We start from the raw sequence: 9,775 nt of genomic DNA on the forward strand, positions 1-9,775 counted from the left end.
CACACACACACACACATACAGCACTGTGGTTTACAGCCTGACTCATGCATTGCCCTTGAGTGTGTCCATATTGTTGCAAACACAACCTTCTATCATCCATACAGAATCTATGAATTTAGGGCTCTTATTTTGTAAAACTGACAAATAGCAGACTTTAAGAGGACTGTAAACCAACGGTCTAACAAATATAAGATTTTAAGGGTTTATGGGGATCACTTTCACAAGCATGGCCTGGTCACTCCTATAAAGCTCTTGGTTAAGTATATACTGACACTGTTTCACTGAAATGGGGCCATTGTTACAGATGTTAAAATTTAGTTATGGTGGTGGGACAGGTGGCAGTCGATGCTTATGTGCTGCTAGTACAATAATACAAACTCAGAACAACCATTAAGAATAGCCTGTAGGCCAGTCATTTTGAATGTGAAATGATTGGCATGATTGGGTTTGGCTACATTTGGTGTTATCATGGTTATTCATTTGTTTTTTGTTTTTTAAATATCCACTCTCATACGAGCACCTCGGATTGTGTCTAAAAAGCTGCTCTGTTGCCTGAACCCTTTGCAAGAACATCTCAATCTGTGGTAGCATGAGAGGAGTAAGATAGGATGTGTTGGTACAAGCTGTTTGGCTTTAAAGGTTACAAACGCACACTGAAGCTAAGTTTGTTGTTTTGATTTGAGTTTGAGTGGGCTGTGCCTCAGTCAGATATAGCCAGCAGGTAAACCGCACAGCCTGCTGTTACTTTTTAGTGAATGCAGTAGCACAAACAGAGGGGATGAAATAAGTCGTTTCTCTGATGATACGCATCTTCAGAAATTAAAGCAGCAGAAGCTGCCACCCAAACATGAGTGGGCGTTAGGTGGGTTGAGACAATTAAGTCTAAACTCCGAAATGCCAGTGAGTGGTGGCATTGTATCTAAGGAAGAGAATATAAACATAAAAGAAGCTGTGATTAAATATCTTTGCAGTCAGATAGATTCTGTCATTATACTCAGTGTAACTTTGATCATTGAGATGAACTCAACACACTTTTTTAACATGTTACTTAACAGCTTCTTGAGCTTTAGATCCAGATATGGCATTAAGGGTTTGTCAATGGTATTTTTTCCTAAAAGTACAGTGAGGGAATTTTCATATCATGTTCCTTTTTATTCGTCAGTGTTTGTGAATGTGAGCACTCTAAGTTGGCAAAGCTACTGTTGAATCTGCGATGTCAGTACAGTAATTCAACAGTATCCTTCTCTGGACTATTTATAGAAAATAGACACTATCTCGTATAGCACTTTGTAGAGCTTTTTTCCCCTTACAGGTTAAAATAGATGTGGTGTGGAGAGTTATACAACATAACATCTCACCTCTGTCTCTCGTGGGCAGTAGTTACAGTTGTTAATGCATGCTAAGTTTGAACTAGTTTGAATTTCTTTGATATTGCGTTTTTAATCTTCTGTGTTGAATAGAGAGCCCCTGGCCAGCATTTTGTTGGATTACTCCAAAACAGAAAGAGAGCACTGTTCTTCCAGTACTTCAAGCTTTTAGACTTTCCTCAGATGATAGAATGATAAAAAATGCCTTTCAATGTGTTTTGTTTCTTCACAGAAACACAGAAAATAATACACCTTGATTGACAAAAAACTGGGATTTTATACAGAACTTTTCAAGGAACAGAAATGACTAACGACTAAAAGCAAGGTAACACAACTAGACATTGTAAAAAGGCAAAACAAGAAACCCAACAATTCTTCATATTAGACAATAATTCAAATGGAAATAAGAAATAAATATGATGTTGGTAGGCATATCAGAGTATCAAGTATACGTTTCTAATTTGAAGCCATATATAGCACCTCAAGTGCACACATACATATAACATTGTACGTACGAGTTTGCACAGTACATTGTGCTCTACTCACACGTAAAAGGTTGCCAGGTGACTGAGGGACAAAGAACATGTGGCAGACGTCAGCCTCGTGATAATACAGCATGTTGGACTGCACACACGTACATGTGTAAGAGCGGTAGCAGTTCTCACATGAAAACGCACACGTGTCATCTGTTAGTTCAGCCAAGAAGGATGCTGTTATCTGCTCCGGATATCCGCCTCTCCTGATCTCTGGAAAAATGACAGAGCTTAATTTGTCTCTAAATTACCCCTCCCAGCTGAGCACGTCAGCCAGCGGAGAATCTGTCATCTCACACCCACAGAGGCAGCGAGAGGGACGGGCCGGGACGGGCCAGTCGATGGGGAGCCGATGATGCTGGGAACCCATCGGCCAATGGGGTTCATGCAATTATATTCATTACTTGTGCCAATCAGCGGATCAATTAAAGCCATCCAAGGGGACCGCATAATGGGCCGTCTCTAGGAGGCCCCCGGTTACAAAGCAATTACATTGTGCCAGGTTGAGATTGACTGACGAGTGATAAGAGGGATGAAGTGAAAGAGACGTGTGTGACGGAGAGATGAGTATCGCACACAGTCTGAACACAAAGCACTATCCCTACTAGCAACAACTGTTTTATAACTTGAGTAATATTGTGTGTTTGTGTTGGGGCGTATTTTGAACCTACTAATTTCCCAGAAGACGATTTAACATCTAAACATTTTAAGAGAAGAGAAAAGAGGACAAGAGAAGTTGTTATATAGGGGAGTGAAATTGCTTTTGCAATTGCTTCTTTTTTGACATAAAGTGCATCAACACATTTAATGGAGAGACAAACTATAGTGAGATTGCGGTGTAACAGAAAACGTTGCAAAGTGAGTAGGTAATGTAAATGCTATCAAAAAATAAATAGAGGCATCAAGTGGAGTGCATATACAGAATGTGAAAGGCCACATTGAATGCATTAAGGGAGTGCTTCCCCTTTCTGCTAAAGTGGAACACATTGAACGTGGAGCACATTTCTGATAACACAGAGCCCTGCTGTTTATTATACCGATGTTGGATAAAAAAACTGCTGGGAGGAGCAGTTTGATGTCAGTGTGGTGAAACAGCAGGTTGTACGTACTGTAGTTTCTGAACATCAGATCTGTAAGCACAGTGTAGCTGTTATTTGAACATCAAAGTCATGCACTGCTGTGAGCTTGGAAATTAGACACTGCAGTATGTTGCTGTGCCGTAAATAAGTGATGGAATAATGACATAATGTGAATTTCTCTCATTCCTCACCTCCTCGGCTGAATTAGCGCACACAAAAAAGAAATAGGTACATTATGGTCCATCTCATCAGGTGGGCCTGCTTCTTCATTCCACTTTTATTATGGCTGTTATTAATTGTCCTGTTTCTTTATGAGTTGCAAGGCTCTTTGTGGCTCCGCTCTATTAAAGTAATTGGGCAGTGTGCTTTTTTTATGAGTTTTGGATGAGCCGACTCCGCCGGGTCATCGCCAATGCGGCGCCTGGGAGACCAAATGCTGGTCGCTCCGACAATAACCTCACGATCGATCACAGAGCTTGGGGGGGATAGAGGGAACTCTGGAGGAGGGAGTTATATAAGGACAAAACACACACAAATTTGAACGGAGAGCAGTAAAAAAGCACAGTGTGTGTTGAGTCTTCTCGGCTTTTTCTCTGCAGTAACCGTGTGGTATGTTGGACTTTGGAACATTTTAGGTGTCTGATTAAAACTGAGCTCCCTAAAACAGTTGTCAGTGTGGTGATTGGAGTGCCCTCATGGTGGCTCAAATAAAACTAACTCCACCAGTCTTCATTACCTCAAGCAGCTCTGGCAACAGATGCACACTTAGAGAGGTGCTGGCAGACGCACGAGTACAAACGGACGCAGATGGCGAACGGGGATGCACACGCATCAGCATAGACGCTTTTATGGCGAGGCACACCTGCGCAAAGACCAGCGCAAATACTACTACTTCCCAAAACACACAGATACACACACTCTTACCTCTTTTCCTGCTCTTCACACCAAACCTGTCAGCCCACAAGTGGTTGAGAAAAGAGTTAGAGAGGCTCGGAGTCAAGATGGCCCCGGTTGATTAGGAAGTAGCAGGCGTTTACCTCCTTGTGTAAAGATGATAATGACAACTCTAGCAGCCCCTCAGCCGCAGCGGACCAGTGCTGAGGACCTGTGAAGAGGAGCCGGAGTGGCTGGTGGGCAGAGGTTTGGCTCTTCAGGTTGGAGGGCGCTCAGCGATACCAGCGGTGAACTTATTGTTTAACAAGCTTCTCGCTGGTCCAGGGCCGTCCTGGGAATGGCGAAGGCTGGAGAGGGAGTGTGATGAAAATCTGATGAGGACAGGTAAATATTTAGTGGGTGCTCACCAATACTTGGCGCTGTGGGTGCAGTGTGACCTGCTGCACTCTCTCTGTACTGAGGGTTTGTACGCAATCATAACAAGTAACTTCATTATTTAGTCTTTTAGTCCCTGTTTTCACACAAACAGTCAGTGAGCACAGTGCCAGACCTATTATAAACACTGAAGAAATGTGAAAGGTGTACGGCAAACCAGACGTCCGGAATTAGGCTAATTAAATTGGTTACTGAACCTTAGCTTATTTAACACATCTGAGCAGGATAGAGAATAGGGGTGTTTATGTGTCCATGTGATTCAGTGTGATTTGATTCAACTACGATTTAGGATTTGATCATTTGTAAGTGTGATTAACATAAATAAATGATTTTTATTTCAAATCCTGAATCCGAAATGCCCCAGAGGAGGATATCTTCTGCCACACCAACAGCAGTAAACAAAGGCAGTGATACATTGCATATCGTTTTATCCAGTCGCCAAGGAGGATGAATTTTTCACTAAAATGCAGCAAACTGGGTATTGTTTACCTCAGCTCTGGGATCAGCCTTCTGAATTTGGTATTTCCTTCTAAATAAAACAGTACGTGGCTTCAGTAACCAGGAAGAGTTGTGGCCAGTTGGAAGTAGCATCACTCGTATCATTTTTATTCTGAATGGAATGCAGACCCGGAGCTGGATCTATGGTTGTGCTTCCATGTGGTCTCTGACTCTTGAATCAGTTTTCCAATATGTATCGAGAATTGCTTTTTGCACCCTTAATAGAGAGCACTGTCTGTGGTATTATTTTAATTACACACTATCCTTCAAAAATACTACAAATACATTTTTTTTTCCATATTCACAGTTAATCCTTTTGTAATAGTAGTAGTAAAAAAAAAAAAAAAAAGTAGGACATCTCCTAAATGGAAAGAAACACTTAATATTGGCTAAAAGCTCAGTACAGAATGCCACACCACTCCTTCATGTCTCTCTTCTCTTGTGACAGGAAACATTTTCTTCCTCCTCTCTGGATGACTCTCTTATATTGCCAGCCCTTCTTCTCCCCCCCTGGCTTCCATTTCTCCTGACTCGGCATCTCCTGGCCAGATATTACCAATAGTCCCCGTGTCAGAGCGCAGTGTGGGAGCGAGATAAGCAGATATTAGCCGGCCTTGCCATCAGCAGAACGGACCCGGGGGGGACGAGCTGGTGTGCGGGGCTTGGCTGGGCATCAGTAGGCACTGAAGGGCAGACGCTGGCGAGGACAGCCGGGACCTGCTTCTGCCAACAAAAGGTTTGGGAGGAAATTGATTACATGTCATAGTGGAGCTACAGTAATCTCATTTCAGAAAAACCAATATCTGTAATCACACATATGCAGAAGTAGTCAGACTAGAAAGAAGAATGTTAGCTAAAAACGAGTGTAGGTTTTGTTCTGCACAGCAGACACAAGGAACTGCAGAGTTGGGTGATTATTGTCACTTCGAGTGAGCCATGTCACAAAATACTTTGTCATTTAGTCCATTGTTGTTCTAAATATACTGATGGAATTGTGTCCAAGTTATGTACTGTGAGTATGTGAGTGGAACATTTGGATAGTGCTCTCTGGCCACCTCAAACAACTCTTCAGCATTTTTGTAGTTCTATTTCTTTTTACTGACCCATAAATCAACAGCAAGGTAATACCTGCTGGTAATATTGGTCATTCCAGTGTTTCAGCCTTGCTTTAATCTGGAAAACATGTTGATTTACATGCATGGGATAGTGATTGATGGGATGTTTTATTCTGAGATTCGCAGGCCCACACTGTTTATTCAAAATAAGAACTTAATCAGAATAAGAACGACTTGCTGCAGTACGGTGTGCATGTAAACACACTCATTACTCTTCCTAAAGTCGGCACTGGTGGATGAAATAGACTCAGAGCTGTGGTCAGCTGGCAGGGAGCCACTCTGAGTGGCACCGTGTTGTTCTGCAGTGCCTTCACCACTCTATCCCTCCATCTCTGCCTGTCCTCAATCACCTCTCTTTCTCATCTGCTGCTCTCTCCCCCTTCTGTGTTTTGGGACTTGTATTTTCAAACCAAAAAACCTCAAATGGAGAGGCTGATTATTCCAATAACTCTCGTCAACACACACACACACACACACACACACACCATAAAGATAAATAGACAGACTGACTCTCAGATGTGTACACCCCAGATACACATAACACACACTGAAGTACAAACAGATATACGCACAGTTATAACAGACACATGCACACCATGGTGACGCAAACACATAGTGATAGATGCACAAAGACCAGTGTCGCACGTACACACAGCGCCAGACGCGCACACACACGCGTTTAATTTAAATCACCACTGCACCCGCGTACGTCCCAACACTCCACTTTTAATAGACCTCTGCCTCTTTATGGCTTTCCGCCTCCTAAACCCATCAATCCGCTCTTCTCCGTCTCTCTCTCTCTCTCTCCTCTCTCTGTCTCTCTGTCATATCTGATTGGAGCAATGACGCAACCTCCAACTCTCATCCAGCTTCTGTCTTAGCCTGCTTTATCTCCCTGCTTTTTCTGACCGACTGCAATCATCTTGTCTTTTTGTCTTACCCCTGTTTTTTTTTTCCCTGTTCTTTGCGTTGTCTTTGCCCTCTCCCTCGCTACCCACTTGCTCTCTCCCTCCCTTTTTTTACTCTGCTGCTAAGAAGGCTGGAGCCAATGCAGCAGTGCATGTGGAGAGGGATTAGATAAAAAGAGAGAGAAGAGAGAGAGATGAGTGGAAAGTGAGTCAGAGAAAGAGACCAAGGACAGCAAACAGAAGGAGACAGATCGACTCAGAGGCTGTAAATAAGTGTTGGGGAGGGATGGATGGATGGATTGAACAAGGACAGATGCTGCACGACTCGTGGAGCGGTGAAGATGTTGGCTTGTATCTCAGCTAATCAAATATCTTAATCTTTATTTCATTATTTCACTAATTAACCACTCAACCTTTAGCAAATCATGTACACAACAGGTATATACATTGTGCCAATACATACAAAGTGGTGATCAATGCATACATATTTCCCACTGATCTTTGAAGTCATCAGAAATCATTTGCATATTATAAGAAGGGTTTTTGATTGATTGTTGATTGTGATCTATGAACTGAAAAATTAAAAGTAGCCCAGCACTGCACGGTCCAGAACTCAATTATATTAAAATTACAATGATAGAAAACTGAAATGGCATCAAGTCCTCACACTGGAGGAGCTGAACACCGTTCATGTCTGGTGTTTTGCTTGATAAATAACATATTCATTAATTATTTAAGAAAATGAATTAAGGTTGCACAATTATTCAAACTATTGAAATCACCATTGGGTCAAGTGCAATTTCCATATTGAAACTAAATTCTTTTTAGAAAAAAAAGTAAAATGTGCGACAAAACAGCATTATAATAAAATAGTTTACTGCTGTAGTGAAAATAATGGAAATATGATGTTTTTACAATATTTTGCAGCACTAAAATTCAATAATTAATTAATCATTTTGTAATTGTTTCTTGTGGTCACAAGTTATATAGGCTCGCCTTAAAGTCACAGTTATATTTACACAATAATCACTTTGTCCAGTGTGCTCAGGTCCTCCACATTTAGCAGGATCTATTGGCAGAAATGGAATATAATATTCATAGGTTTGTGTTTTCATTAGTGTATAATCACCTGAAAATACTATAGCATTCAATTCCATTACCTTAGAATGAGCCGTTTAATCTACAGAGGGAGCGGGTCCTTTTCCATGGACTACGCCATGTTTAAACCGCCATGTTGCCCAGAAGAGAGAAATCAATCACTGGCACTAGATTTTTCACAGCCGTCGTAGTTTCCCCTGCAAGCTTGGAAGGCGTGGTGTATTCACTTGGTTGTGATTTGCAACTTCACCTCTAGTTGCCAAATAAATCCTGCACACTGGTCCTTTAAGAAAATAATAGGCATACTGGCGAATGTTCAAATGACCTGTTTTAAAAGGAGCCCTTTATTACGGGGGCCGTAATGAAGTTTGACAGTGCTCAGGTCCAGAGGAGCTGAGTGTCTCACCCTGTTGGACAGAGCCGAAATTAGCTGTGAGCAAATAAACAGGAAAGGGACGGTGCGGTGGTGCTTCAGAGAGGCAGTGTTGGCTGGCTCAGGTGGCGTGAATGGCAGGGGTCCTGCGTTAGGAAGCAGCAGGCCCTGACCAATACATCAGCACACCTGCACCCTGCCTCCCACGTCCCAGATCCTCGCTCCTCTAAACAACTCCCAAACCAATAATCACGGCCCCTCAAACAGCTCTTCAATAACGATACCTCCCCGCCTCAGCCCTCCCTCCATACCATCAGGCACCTCGTAAACCCTCACCTCGTCCATTTCCTCATCCCTCCCTCTGACTCGACCACACTGTCTTCCCCCCACCCCACCCATTACCTCCACAAAGGGATGGGAAGCCCACCTTACACTACATGGCCATTTGGTCCTAAACTTTATTTGACCCCAGCATGAAGAGAACCCCAGTGTTGAATTTTAGATCTTTATAGTTTCCATTTTCCAAGCTAGCAAATACATAAATAAATAATCAATTCAGCTTTTGAATATTGCAGATGAATGAATCAACCACCCCACCAGTGATGTCATTCACTTGTGTCCCCAGTGGGGCTGAGTGAAGTTTAATATGTTCGATGATTAAATCATTAAATCAACAATATGTGATTATGACAACGTTTGAACATGAGAGTTTTTTTTTTACTGAATTAGTCATGACTGCAGTCCTGCTCTGACCTCACAGCAAGCTTACTGTACTACTGAACACTGTCCTGTTTTTTATAGTATACTGGCGGCCTCTTAGGATTCCTGTTGGACTGTACAACCATTACAATGAGTCAGGCAGCTGAGTACCGCACATTGGGCTCAGTTCCAGGAAACCAAGCTTTGGGACAGGACCGGAATCACCTGACTTTAACATGTATACAAAAGGACAACCAAATCGGTTAATATAGAAGCAATAACTTGTGTTTACACCTCCCCAGATACTTCCCCATAAAGAAAATCTCATAATTAGTGTGAGAAATAACTTCTCAAGATGACACAATATAAGAAACAAAAGTCCCCAGGCCGTGTGAAATATTGAGGAAATAAAATGGACCCAGGCAAGATGGGATTGTTGTTTCTTTTTCATTAGGCAATGGCAATGTTAGACTGTTGGCTGGTCCACAACTTTGATCCAGACTGATACATCTTCACAAATATCGGCTGCACTGCCTTACATTTTGTACATTATTGCTCCCCAAAAGATGAACCCTCCTGACTTTGCACATTTTTGTTTTTTAGTGAAACGTCTTAAACTATTAGATGGATTGCCATGGGATTTGGCACAGATATTCACGTCCCCTCAAGATTAATTATGATGACTTCCATCCAGCACCGTCCACCATAACATGCTAAACTAAGCTGGTAAACACTGTCACTATGGGCATGCTGATATTCGAGCTGCTAGCATGGCT

The 9,775-nt window shown here is 42.2% G+C and overlaps 1 protein-coding gene across 1 annotated transcript in view; it reads left to right on the forward strand.

The window, feature by feature from the left end:
* The window catches only part of nlgn2a (neuroligin 2a), a gene marked incomplete at its 3' end in the record, with an annotated part of 169,736 nt that overhangs the window by 15,333 nt on the left and 144,628 nt on the right, over window positions 1–9,775 (forward strand).

The sequence above is a fragment of the Morone saxatilis genome, unplaced genomic scaffold (genome assembly GCF_004916995.1).
Source record: "Morone saxatilis isolate NCDOM2014 unplaced genomic scaffold, NCSU_SB_2.0 Contig4, whole genome shotgun sequence".
Lineage (NCBI taxonomy): Eukaryota > Metazoa > Chordata > Actinopteri > Moronidae > Morone > Morone saxatilis.